Source organism: Dermochelys coriacea, chromosome 22 (genome assembly GCF_009764565.3).
Source record: "Dermochelys coriacea isolate rDerCor1 chromosome 22, rDerCor1.pri.v4, whole genome shotgun sequence".
Taxonomy (NCBI): Eukaryota; Metazoa; Chordata; order Testudines; family Dermochelyidae; genus Dermochelys; species Dermochelys coriacea.
The window spans coordinates 10,212,388-10,225,720 of record NC_050089.1 but is presented as its reverse complement, the minus strand read 5'-3'; the positions used below and the strand labels follow the sequence as shown (position 1 = coordinate 10,225,720).

The 13,333-nt window shown below is 42.7% G+C and overlaps 1 protein-coding gene across 1 annotated transcript in view; it reads left to right on the top strand.

Moving 5' to 3' along the window:
* The first annotated feature begins 6,292 nt into the window (after positions 1-6,292).
* The window catches only part of GRAMD1B (GRAM domain containing 1B), a 281,545-nt gene continuing 274,504 nt past the window's right edge, over positions 6,293-13,333 (top strand). Inside the window, 2 exon segments of the mRNA XM_043500797.1 lie at positions 6,293-6,429; positions 7,583-7,650. The gene's annotated coding sequence lies outside the window, so the exon portion shown is untranslated.

Here is a 13,333-nt window from a genome sequence, read left to right as displayed (position 1 = left end):
ACAGAATGTATGTCCCTAGATGTTTATAAAGTCAGTCATCACTGTGGCAGCTGAGCATCTAGACAAACAGATGTTTTTTCCCCCTCGTTCTGACACCTAGATTTAAATTACTGTTTCGGTGGGGTCACAGCACTGCCAATTGAAGCCCTGCTTAGCTGATGCTACCGCCAGTTTTTCCATTCCTGTAGTAAGATTGAACCTCAGCAACAGCTGGAAACAGCCAGTAAAGGAGAATTTCATACTAAATACCCCATCATTGTCCTCCACACCAGTATTCAATCTCCACAGATCTGATTGAATGAGAACATATCCATAGGTTGAAATCAGTCTGTTAGTCTCTTCATAGAATAATGCTTGGCTCTTGCATGCACATTACCTCTCCTACAGTGATCTCACTGCATGTCAGGTGTGCTCAGCCCTGCACAGGAAGTAGCTAGCACATAACAGGATCAGGCTCAAATTACTTACAGGTGACCTGCAAGGAAACAAAAAGTTGGACTTGTGCCTCTTCTCCTTTTCGATCATAAAAGACTGAAAGATTTTCACCAAAACAGGCTGTTTTTCAGCCTTTTCCATCCCATTATCTCTTGTTACAACGGAAACCATTTTTTGGTGACCTGTTTATGATTGCCCTGATACCTGTTTATGATGCACAGATGGGTAAGAACCCATGTATTCAAAAATTTGGGTAGAGGGTAAAGTTTTCAAAAGTGCCTAGATACTTAGGAGCCAAAGTCTCATTGAAAGTGAGTGGGACTTTGGCTCCTAAGTCACTTAGGCACTTTTGAAATTGTATCCCATGTCTACGGTGGAAGATCTCTCTTGCAGGAGTTAGATGAAGTTTTCTAGTGCTGTGGTAAGAGAAAGTGAGTGATAATCTCACTGCAGTGACCACAATGATAATGTTGTATGCATTTGCGTATATTCAGCAATTTTCATCCACAGCTCATTACGTACATCAAGAAGTCACTTCTAACACCACTGAGATGCAGCTACCTGGGGAATGGCCAGAAGAGTCAACACATTGCACCACAATGAGGAGAGTAAAAATCTTGGCCAACTGCATCAGGATAAACTTTCACTCTTATGAGCGGTGCTATGAAAGTGGGTATCATGCTCTAGATGAGAGATAATGATGGTCCAGTGACTAATACACTAACCTATAGCTTAAGAAATCTGGGTTCAATTTCCTGTTCTGTCGCAAACTTTCAGTATGACCTTGGACAAGTCATTTAGTTTGTCTGTGCTCCAGTGCCCTATTAGTAAAGTGGGGTTAATAGCACTTCCCAACCCCACATGCGTGTTATGACTATAAAGTCAGTAATGATTATGAAGTGCTCAGATACTTCAGTAATGAGAGCCATGATTGTAAGATCTTTGGGGAAGGGTAAGTCTCTCATCTGTGTTTGCGCAGCACCTAGCACATTGGGGTCCTGATCCATGATGGAGACTCTTAGTGCTACAGCAATACAAATAAAAAGTACTTCAGATTAATGCTATATTCTACTATAATACCAGGATATCATCTATCACTGTTTAACATTCTTGGGCATTCACACCTCCACAGCAGAAGAGAACAGGCAATGCAGAGCACTTCTTATCATTTAAAATCATTTTAAAGCTTCACCCACTTGGAGGAGTGGATTGTGCAACCACTCTGCTCCCAATCAGTCCTGGACTGGCTGCAAAGCTGGGCCCAGAAAGAATTAAAGGTCTCTTTTCTTGATGTGAAATGTACACTGTAAGCCATGAGGCTGTTGCCACGGGTTCTTCTCTTTCATTTTGAAGTTTCGGTTTGGGGCAGACTGTGTCTCAGGCCTTTGTGTTCAGGTTTGGAAATTCCATGCTTAGCTGCCTACAGAAATGTCCCAAGATCAAAGATGCACAGTCCAATACAGATCAATGAGTATTTCTCATGCATTTCTTTTGTTCCTCTGCTAACTGCCCCTGTGGCTCAGGGAACTTTTTTTAGGTGATAGGGAGCCCTTTACCGCTACACCATCAGTTCGGATCCAGCCCAGCTTAGTAGTAACTGAAGCTCTTTAGCACGTCAGAGCTGTTCAATGGTCCCTAAGAGAGGTCCCAACAGGACAGAGTTGAGGTACATCAATGAGGTAGAGGGAGTGTAGCTTGTCTTGCTGCTGGACATGTTCTTTGGAACAAAGGCACCTGTCTCCAGGTCTGTCAGGTCATTACTTTTCACCGTCACTAAAATGAAAACATCCAGCACTGGGGAGAAAATGTAGCCCTTATACATTTTCCTTCCTGTCCTTCAAGGACTTTCGTAATCTGGCTCTTCACTACGACAGGGGCTTTTTAAATATTTACTTCAGGACAGGAAATGAGTTTGACAAGAAAATGTAGCTACTCTAATCTCAGCAGGTGCTGACCCACACATGGGTTCCATCAGAGAGAAGTGATGGTGATTGGTACCCAAGGTACAAAGAATCCTCCCTCTTCCCATTGCTTTGTTAACATAAACAGCCCAATTTGACTCTCAGTTACATCTGGGTAACTCCTGTTGATTTCACAGATGTAAACGAGAGCAGAATTTGGCTCGTCTACTATACGGCTGTTCTCCCTGTAACAATGACAAAAAAGGAACTTTAAATGGCATATCCAACTAGTGGAGACGAATAGCAAAAGCCATCATTAGTGGGCAAATGGAACAGTTGCTAAGAGAGTGGTGTCTGTCTCATCTGCGCATTGAGTAGAAACTGGATTCCTTGAAGTGAGCTGCAGCTCATGAAAGCTTATGCTCAAATAAATTTGTTAGTCTCTAAGATGCCACAAATACTCCTTTTCTTTTTGCGAATACAGACTAACACGGCTGCTACTCTGAAACCTGGATTCCTTCAGAACTTCTCCCATCACGCTTGGCCCAAAAGGCTGCTGGTTCTCAAACAACAGCATGGATGGATCCGAGAGAACGGCATTGGTTTTCAGTATAAGACATAAATCAATGGAGAAAAGTGCATTTAATCCTTTCCAGAATCCAAGGAGCACTGAGTTTGTCTCTCCCTATTACAGCTCTGACAGAAGATGGCCCGATCTGTGCCATGAGTACCCAGAATGCTTCCTCGCTTTAATAGAATCAATGCATCAGAAACTGAGAGAGAAAAGCGTTGTCACCCTGCACTTATTCCCCGCATCCATTGAAATCTGCAGAGCAGAGATGAGCATGAGAGGCTATAAGGAAGGTGGGGGAAAAAAGCCATGCTTGCAGAAGCTCTGTCTATCATCTAAAAAGCCATTCTACATCCTCTTGTCAAGCTATATTTCCTCTCCTCTCCATCCTTTCAGAAAACTTGTCTCGGGGTAAGTAATGCTTTGAGGCTCAGTGAGGATTCCCCCTTTTGTGTTAGTTCCTGCTATTGACAGGACAACTCTGCTGCCTGCACAACAAAACAATTCCAAAGTGGTAACTTTTAAGATTGGGTTGGGCCAACTCAGGCAGTCACAAGAGGACCTGCTGAATCCATCCCATACAAGATGATTTTTTCAGGATGTTTACTGGTCTATTTAAGGGTAAGCAGATGGTTTCCGCAGCGTAATGTCTTCTATTTAAAAGGCCGGTTTTTTCAGGCAAGATTGTGAATGATTTTCCTTTGGTCACACTCTGAAGTTGTAGTAGCATGAGAAATGTGGATAGTAGGCTCATAAAAGTCCATGAGGAGAGAAAGAGAGCAGAGAGAAATCAGGAGGCCATTGCAGGTATCCAGAACAGTGGACTTTAATTAAAATCCCTGTAAAAATCAATAGATTTGGATTGCAAAGTTCCAGTAACAAAATTCTGGTAATAGTTACCCCTTCTTAAGACACAGCTTTAAGTATAAGAAAGTGTTTCCTAAAAACCTAGGCTTGGCGGAAAATCTGATACTAAGCCCCCACACCCTTTTAAAAAATTACTATCCAGGGGAGGCCTGGGGGTTCAAGAGTGAGCCCATCCCACATTCACCCTGTAGAGGCAGCTCCTATCCTGCAGGGGTCAGGCTGGCTCCCTGCTCCAGGTATTGCAATCTGATGCATGGGGTGGCAGCAATACTACAATTTGGCCTGGCTGCCCCTCTATCATGACAGAGGGGTCACTGGGTTAAATCTGAATGAGTAGCATTGGGACCTGGTGCACAGTGCTGTAGCACCACTCAGGTTTGCATTAGGTCTCATTGCCACTCAGTTGGGGGCCTCTCACAAATAGGAGGCCCAGTGCAAACAGCCCCTTTTGCCCACATCTTGGGGCAGCCTTGCCTAGGCCAAAGTAAGATCTACCCTGCACTAACTCCTAGCTGCAAGTGAATTCTGAAAGGCTGGAGACCGACTTTAGAATCCCTTTTCTGCACCCCTTTTAATTTCAGCCAGTCCACCCCTTCCACCTTTGTACCTATGACCCACACTAGGAGGATGTGTGCCTTTGTTTCTCTCTGGGGCTGGTCTGCAGAAGAGCCTGCTGCAGCTACTTGCTCCAAGAACTCTCCCTTCAGCTCAAACAATAGCAGGAGGGGGATTTTTTAGCTCTGAAAATCTCCCCTTCAAGCCCTGATGATAGTTGTATATATAGATATAGTGGGAACTTAAAACAAATTTACATCTCCCCCTGCCCTGGAGGAAATAAAGGGCTGCCAGCATGAACCATTCACCCTAAACAGCAACAAACGAGAATAAACAAAAACTACCACGCACCAGAAAGGAGGCTGTACCTCCTCTCCTCACGGGGCAGCTGCAGTGCTGAGTTTCTAGCACCAGGGGGAGCTGCTCACAGGTATAAAAAGCCAGGCTACTGAGCCCCTTCTGTTGACTGAACCTGGAATGTAAGAGGGTGCAGAGCCAGCTCTGAGATAAAAGCTGCCAGCAGGTCTCTATGCTTTGTGCTAACAGGCAGAGAGGAAGAAAACCAGCACTGTAATATCTTGACCAGTGGTGCTTGGTACTTAGTGTCAAAGGCAGCTTTTAATTGACTAAAAATACTGTTCGCTAACCCCCCTCTCTCCATCCCTGGGGGTTTCTAACCTCCAGTGCAAGCTTGCCCCCTCCAGCCTGTGTAAGCCATTCCCAGCCAAGCTAACCTCTCTTTTCTTGCCCTCCTCCCTGTCTCGGCCTTGTCCTGTTGGAACGTGAGCTCTCTGGAGCAGTGACTGCTCCGTACTATGTGTAAATACCGGGCTTGGCACAACAGCGCTCTGGTCTCGAGTGGGGTCTCTAGGTGCTACCATAATACAAATAATAATAAATGTTACTTCCTCACTGTGTTACCACCGACCTGTTGCAGAGAGGAAGGCTGGCCCAGTTGTTAGGACCTCACCCTAGGAGTTGAAAGACTTGGGTTGAGGGCTCTGCTCTCGTACGGGCTTCTTGAATGCCCTTGGTGGAGTCACTTAGCCTCTCTGCAGCTGTCAGTAGCACTTCCCTGTCCCCTGAGAGTGTTGGGGGGTTCTCAGACGCTACTGCAAAGGAGGCCAGTACTTAAGACAAACATTTCAAGTAGGGGAATGTTGGTGCTTACATGAATGTCTGTCAGCTGGCAGGAGATTAAAATACATTAAACCTAAATAAAGAGTTTGCCTTAAATTGCACCATCACCAGGCAGGAGAAATAACTGGCTTGCCAGTCCGTTCCTTGCTGGGACTCCTGGCTGTGAAGCTCTAACTCCTCAAGTGTTTTCCTCAAGCAATACTAGCCATGGAGTCCAAACCAAATGCTTAACTATCCCTCCCACATGTGAAGAGGAGGAGGGGGAGAAATCAGAGCAAAGTACTGTGTTGGATACGGCAAGAAAGAAAACATTCAAGCGCTGTAAGAAAAGCTGAAGAGAAACAAAATTAGACAGAAGAACAAACTATGGGAGTGGGGAAGTTAAATACATGGAAAAAGACAGGTAAAGGAGACACTGAAAGAGAGAAACCTGGGGGTAGGGATAGAGAATAGAAAAGGGGTCAGCTTAATGTACTGATTTTAATATATTCTACAAACCCTGACATAAACCTCAGCCTCATTTAAAAGAAAATATCAGAGTGAGTGCAATGTGGGTATCTCATACACAACAAACCTTGGGAGCTGCTTCTTCTCTGCTGCTATTGAGCCACTTCAATTGCTATTAATTGGAGACTGACAAATAAGAGCTGAATCTAAACTCTTACAAGGCAACGATTTGTTATAAAATGAAATAAACAGGCCAGTAAGAATGTTCAAAATACAAACATGGAGAGAGGATTTATCCAAAAAGAAGACCAACAACAGCAGCAGCAGCAGCAGCAGCCTAGCTGTTACTAAGTTTCCACCCCTAATTAATACAACCCCAGCTGCTGAAGGGACTTAATCTATAAGCAGACCTTCCTCCATTTTGGAACTCTTCTGAAACAAGCATAGCTCTTGCTGCAGAAAAACTTGCTCTGAAGCAGGTAGATTTCAACCAAAATGGACCTAAAAATAAAGGTACACTAGTGCAGGAAAAAAAATGTGACAACATTTCAGATAGAGTGTGCACCTTTTGTTCAGCCTGACTGCTAAGGGAGTAGGAAGAAAGGAAAAGAATCTAAACCTTTATTCAGGAAGATTTGGGGATTTCAGGCATCTTTCTCATGAGTGGTAACAATTTCTGGTTATTAGTATTACTGTGCCTCTAGGACCTGATCCTGCAAGGGGCTCTTGGTGGCTGCAATACCCATATGATGTTTATGTAGGATTGGGGTTTGTATACTATTATCAGCCTCCCAACAGCTGATATTTTATATGAAACAGAGAGTGTTTAGCAATTTGTGATATTCAGTTGAGTGCAGTCTCAAACTTTTGGTTTAGACTGAAAGCTAATGCAGTGCTACAAACGAGAAGAGAAATACAATGTTAAGGGTGCAGGACTTTATCAGTTCCCAGTTACTAGGGGAGAGGAATGTGCTGGGGTGATAAATTACCAAAGAAAATTACAAATGTAAAATTGGAATAATCCTTATAACCTGGATAGGGGATAGTGTGAGGATTGAGTCATTGTGGGGCAGTTTTATCTAGTGGATATGGCATAGACAGGAACTCAAAGGTCCTGGGAGGACTTCATCCCATTGACTTCATCCCTGGAATCTGTCCCAGTTCTGCCACTGACCACCCATGGTACCTTGGGCAAATTATTTCCCCTGGGTCCCATCTCTTGGTTTTTGTACAGAGTTTAACAAAATGAGGCCCTAATTTCAGCTTGGCCTCTAAGTGCTAATCTAGTCCAAATAAAAATTGTTTTTGCTGATACAGACTAACACGGCTACCCCTGTGAAACTAGTCCAAATAATAATTCGTTTGTTTGCAAAGTGCCTTGAAAATGTAAATTAGTGCTAAGTCCCAGGCTTCTTTAGTGATGAGAAAGAGAGAACCCCGAATCTGAAATTTATTGAAAAACTTGGAATCTAAAGACAACTGTAACATTTTATTTATCACTTAATAGTAAGGTCACAATCAATGCCAATAACAGGATGCAAATCAGGCTTTGCTTATTTTATCAGGTTTTAAAAATGTTTGCGTACTGTTTATAAATCAAACGTCCAAAGATCTGTGCTACTCATTTGTGCCTTAAGAATTGTCTTTTGTTTTTGTTTTTGTTTAGTACAATGGAAATAAGACAGTTTAACTTAAGCTCTGTCTTGGTTATCTGGAGATCTTTCACTTGTCAAGGTAAGTAGATCTAAAGCTTGACTTGATTTTAAATGTTTTATATTGGTATGAAAATTTCATTATGACATTTTAAGGAAAAAATCCTGTCTTCCTGAACTTTGGGGTTTGGACCTATGTTTTTACTCCACATCAAGCAAATGTTTTAATATTCGTTAAACATATAAATAATATTAATACCACTCCTGAACAATCCTTTAATAGTAAACTTGTGTGTTCATCTTAACACAAATGAGCAATCCAATAGTAACATGTCAGAATAAGTTAACAGCATTTCTGAGTTATCCTATACTTTTCTTTATACAGCCCAGTGCTCCTAAACAACCCTACAATAATAAACCAGTAGACTTAAGTCAGCACTCACGAGCATCGCTGTAGTAACGAACCAGCTTGTACAATCTAGTACTCACAAGTGCCGGTACAGAAATAAAGCCTGTGCACAGCTGTGTGTGCACAGCTTAGCATGGATGATGCAATGTCAAATTTTTTGTTAGCAAGCACGATTTCACTTTTAGACTTACAAGGGATTATTTAAAAACACTGAGTTGGAAAGAAAAAGTTAGAAAAAAGCCTTAAGATTTGCCTTTTAAATACATTTCTGGACACTCGTCAGTGAACTGGAAATGGCTCCAGTGGAAGCAGGCAGGGCCAGCCAGGGAGTCGTGCTCCAAGTCCCAAGCCATTGTTGGCTCTCTTGTACTTTTCATTTATTCAAGCTCAGCAGGGGGAAAAAAAGTCATTTCTATGTGGAAACGGTCACTCTGTATTATTTCCACCTCCCTGCAGCTTCTTTTATTCTCTTAAGGCAGCCACCAGTTTGTTACAGTGGAGAGTGTTGCATGTAAGCATTTGGCACTAGGAGGGTATCTCCTGTGACCCTGAAGACAAGGAGAGATTCGTACTGAACAGGAAAGAGACAGGGACAAGAAAGGGATAAAATGGTCTGTCTCTTTATTTGTATCTCAAATCTAATGCATTCTTAACTATCAATCTTTTCATTACAGGGACTAGCGTGCTTAAGGTTTTGTTAATGGAAGAGGTAGGCTGCTGGTTTGCATCTAGCTCAGTTAGCATGACACAGTCGCTCATTGGACCATGTGAAATGAATTTGGTTGGTCTCAGCCAAGTTCCTACTGGGCACCTGTCTGCACAACTCAAACTGCCATGGGAATTGGTAGTCTCAGCAGAGAGGCTAAAGATTAAATGATCAGTGGAGACTTGGAGGCTCCATCACCTAGACCTGGTTCTTCCAGGTCAGGGTTCAAGCATGTTGTCAAATTGAGGGTAGCATGGGGGCAGTGTGTTTGTGAATGGTTGCCCATTTTGTGTATAGTCAGTGGCTATACAGCAGAGGGCTTCTATCTCTGGGGCTGTGCTTAGGATTCTTTGCTACAGGTATGTCTACACTGCAGTAAAACACCCACAGCTGGCCTGTGTGAGCTGACTCCAGCTGGAGCTCAGAAAGCCACACTGTAATTTTATAGCCCTGCAGTCTGAGGCCTGAGTCAGCTGTGTTTTACTGCATTTACACATACCCTTGCACTGAATGTACTTTAAAGATACAATGGAACGATTCAGAAAAACTTGCACTTTCTTTAAGGATAGTAAATAGAAATAAATGAAATAGAATTATAGGGAGTGGTGCTATGTAATGGTTAGAGTAGGGTACTGGGCCTCAGGATTCTTGGGTTCTGTTCTGTCTAGCCTTTTCCACTGACTCACAGTTTGACCTTGGGTAAGCCATTTAATCTCTTTGTGCTTCAGTTTACCCATCTGTAAATAAGTGGGTATAATAATAGCACCTCCCTCACGAGGGAAAGGGAAGGTAGTTACATTTAATACTTTAAAAAAAGTGCTTTGACACCTTCATATCAAGGACAGCATGTGTGAACGCTATTCCGTTACATATGTTCTTTTCTTCTCCAGTTCTTGTGTTCAGACTTTTTTTTTTTTTTTTTTTTTTTTTTGCTCCTGAGCAATCAGATTTGCTAACTTGAGTGACTAGAATGACAAGATCACTTCATTAGGTATCCAGTGTTGCGCAGGAAACATGTACAAAGCCATTTTGACCGATTCCTTGTTTGCCAATGCCATGCTGAGCTTAACATTGCTCATGGAGTTGCGTTTAGGAACTCTTCACAATAGCGTGGATCTGGATGCTGGATAAAGAGAAGGGGGAAAAGATGAGCAAGTAAACAAGCCTTTGAAGTGATTGCTCAATATCTAAATTTACCATGTCCTTATGGCTGGTTTGACTTGTTACTGGATAACATTGGCATACTTCGTTCTATTGGTCAGAATTCCTTGAACCCCAGATGGTTGCAATATTATGTTCGTGTTATTTCAGCTATTCTATCAATATCTTGCTCTGTGTAACTGTTTTGGCAGCCTCTGTACGCTGAGTGCATTATTATGAGGAAATCTATGATTTATGAAAGTATTCAAGTGTGTCCACATGTTTTAGGGATGCAGTGGTTGTAGACAAATAGGGTGACCAGACAGCAAATGTTAAAAATTGGGACAGGGTCGAGGGTAATAGGGGCCTATATAAGAAAAAGACCCCAAAATTGCGACTGTCTCTATAAAATCAGGACATCTGGTCACCCTATAGACAAATGCTGACATTTTAATGGCAGTAGCTAAGCCACCATGTGTTTCTCCCGCTGCTTAGATTCCTGTTCGTTATCTGTTGCCAAATAGGGGCCAACTCCTATTGCTGAAGGGAGGATTAATTGTGGCATCCTCTCGGGATAACCAGTTAGAGCTGGGTAAATAATGAAAATAAAGTATAATAATTTATTGAACTATAAATGCTAAATGCATTGACTATATTCATGTATTTGTGAATGGGAGCATAAGCACACTTATTAGAGAAAACAGCACACAATTAATTAAATGAATTTATTCAAATATTATTCAAACAGCTCTCGTCATAATAATTCCTCCTCTGAAAGTTCCACTCATTTCTCTTCACATGTTACAATGAGTTGGGACACATCTGAGTTGCTTGCTTGTTAATCCACATGTTTCAAAGTGGTGGTGACTGGTGCTGACCTGTCCAGTTGACTCCAGGGCAGGGCTCCCCTTGAAAGGCTCATACAGAGACAAATTGCCTGCAGGCGCCCTCACCCCCCGCCCAAAGAAGGATGAAGTAAAAAAAGAAACGCAATAAAATAACCTGAAATTGACCTTTTTCTTGCCCCAAAAGGCAGGGATGGAGTAGTTGGTGCTGATGTGACAACTGTGATGACTTAAATCCTCTCATTCTCCTCTCACTGTAGATGTCATAGTTCACAAGCCATAATGTATTCCATGCACATGTACTTGCCTCAGCCCTGACCTACAGAGACCATCTCTAGTGGTGAGGGGTATTTTAGCATCTCTGCTCTGATACTTGGTGGCCCTCTGGTAACGCTGCCAGCAAGGGTGTCAGTTCGTTAATGTGAATGGGGACACCAGTCCACAGGGAACTGGACTGAGATCCACCAGCTGATTTCACCTGTCTGAAGCCACTGAACGGGCACCAGGGGTGAAATCCTAGCTCCTTTGAAGTTAATGGGAGTCTTGCCATTGACTTCAGTTGGGCCAGGATTTCATTCCTGATGTTTAACAATTAACTACCTTTGGTTACTAGTACCAAACTGGGCTGCATCAGAACCCAATGTCATAAAGATAAAAGACTCAATGTTCTGTGACAAATGTTGGCAGGCCATTGCATTAGTCCTGCTACATCGTTGTACACGTACATACAGGCTATGTCTGTACTAGAGAGCTTACAGTGGCACAGCTGCGCTGCTGTAAGATCTTTCATGTAGCCACTTTATGCTGATGGGAGAGAGCTCTCCTGTCGACATAATTAAACGACTCCCCAGTGAGCGGCGGTAGCTACGTTGGAGGGAGAAGCTCTCCCACCAACTTGGCGCTGTCCACGCAGCTGCTTATGTCTGTGTAACTTATGTCACTCAGAGGGGTGTTTTTTTCATACCCTGGAAGTACAAAAATTATACCAACAAAAGTGGTAGTATAGACAAGCCCACAATTGCAAGGAAAATTCTCTCCAAATAGAGAATATTCTTCCCAGGCGAGCTATATTGCCGAAAATTTTCAGAAAAGTGCTGAGTTACCCACTCTGAAAATCTAGGGCCTTTTAAGGTGTCTCAAGTTGGGCATCCAAAAATCACTAGTCATTTCTGAAATCTTTCCCCTGTAGGGCACTGGATTCTGACCTAGTTCAGATTAGTTAACTTTTAATAGCAGCTGTGCAGTATGCACACATACTTGAATACTAGCACAGACTTACGAACTTGAGTATGCACGGTCACACATTGCATAGACACTCATGCATACCCAAGCAGCGTGATCAGTCCTCTTATCTGATGCGGTCTGCTTAAGGAGAATGTCCTGTGAGGTATGTTTGAATAATGCCATTTAAGATAATCGTTTAATACATATTGCTAATTTAATCTGACCTGTAAGGAGTGAAGGTTACAAGGCCTGTTCTTTCAGCTCCTATTAAAATGTCAGTGTGGTCACTAAAGTCATAACGCTGCCTCTTCATAGTTAAGGGAAACTCAAGAGTGGGTTACTCCTTAGTGACTAAACCTCTTCTGACAGTCCAGGTTGCACAAATCAAAACCATTTAAACCCAGGGGATGCTTTTGAAGAATAATAGGAATCCTCTGTCAGAAAAGCGGGACACTGGCCATGGGAGATAGAATGCCAACAGTGGATGCCCAACTTAAAGTTCCTTTTACGTCCCGTCAGAGAAGGAAGAGCTGTGAGTCTGCATAAAATTAAACCCCTTCTCCAGAACAGCCTCATTTAAAAAAAATGGCAGTGGAGATTGTGGGTTTATCACAAGTAATTCTCTAGTTGAAGCATTTTATTCTTTCCTTGACCCCCCTCTTAAACTCCTCTGTTCTCGCCTGATGAAGTCTGAGCCCTTTTCTCCTAACAGTAAAGTTAGATATGCATGAATGAATGGGTAGCCTGGAAGAACCAGGCCCTCAATTAATGAAGTAAGCTGTAGTTCACGAAAGCTTATGCTCAAATAAATTTGTTAGTCTCTTAGGTGCCACAAGTCCTCCTGTTCTTTTTTGCGAATACAGACTAACACGGCTGCTACTCTGAAACACAATTAATAGGCTTCATTTGAGAGTTGCTCTGGGCAGGGCCCTGGGGAACAATCGCTTTCCGTAGGAGCTAGCTGTCTTTCAGAGGGAAATAGCTCAGTCAAACCAACCTCTTCTTCCTCCCTGTCTTTGCTGACTGAGGAGTAAGACTCATCATGCCTCCTGCTTTTTAAATGAAATGGTTTTTTTTTGTGCTGCCAGCCGTACCAGTTGAAGCTCAGATCTTGTCAAATCTTGCAAGGGAAATTTAGGTGCTACAGGAGGTGATGTTAGGAATTTAGTACTAATTCTTCTGAGTTAATCCTGAGTTAGCTACTGGAGATTGATTTGTACATCTCCTTTGAAAGACCACTTGTGCTGACCACTTATGTTCATTAAAGATCCGATAGCACATTTTGCAAATGAGGATGTTAACTTTAATGTTGTGACTGGGCTCCAGCCAAGGTGAATAAATTCTGAGGACCTAAATATCCCTCTGCTGTTTCAAATCAATATGCTACTCTTCTTCCCTTCCTTCCTGAGCTGCTAGCCATTGTTGTGCAGCTGTTCAGCAG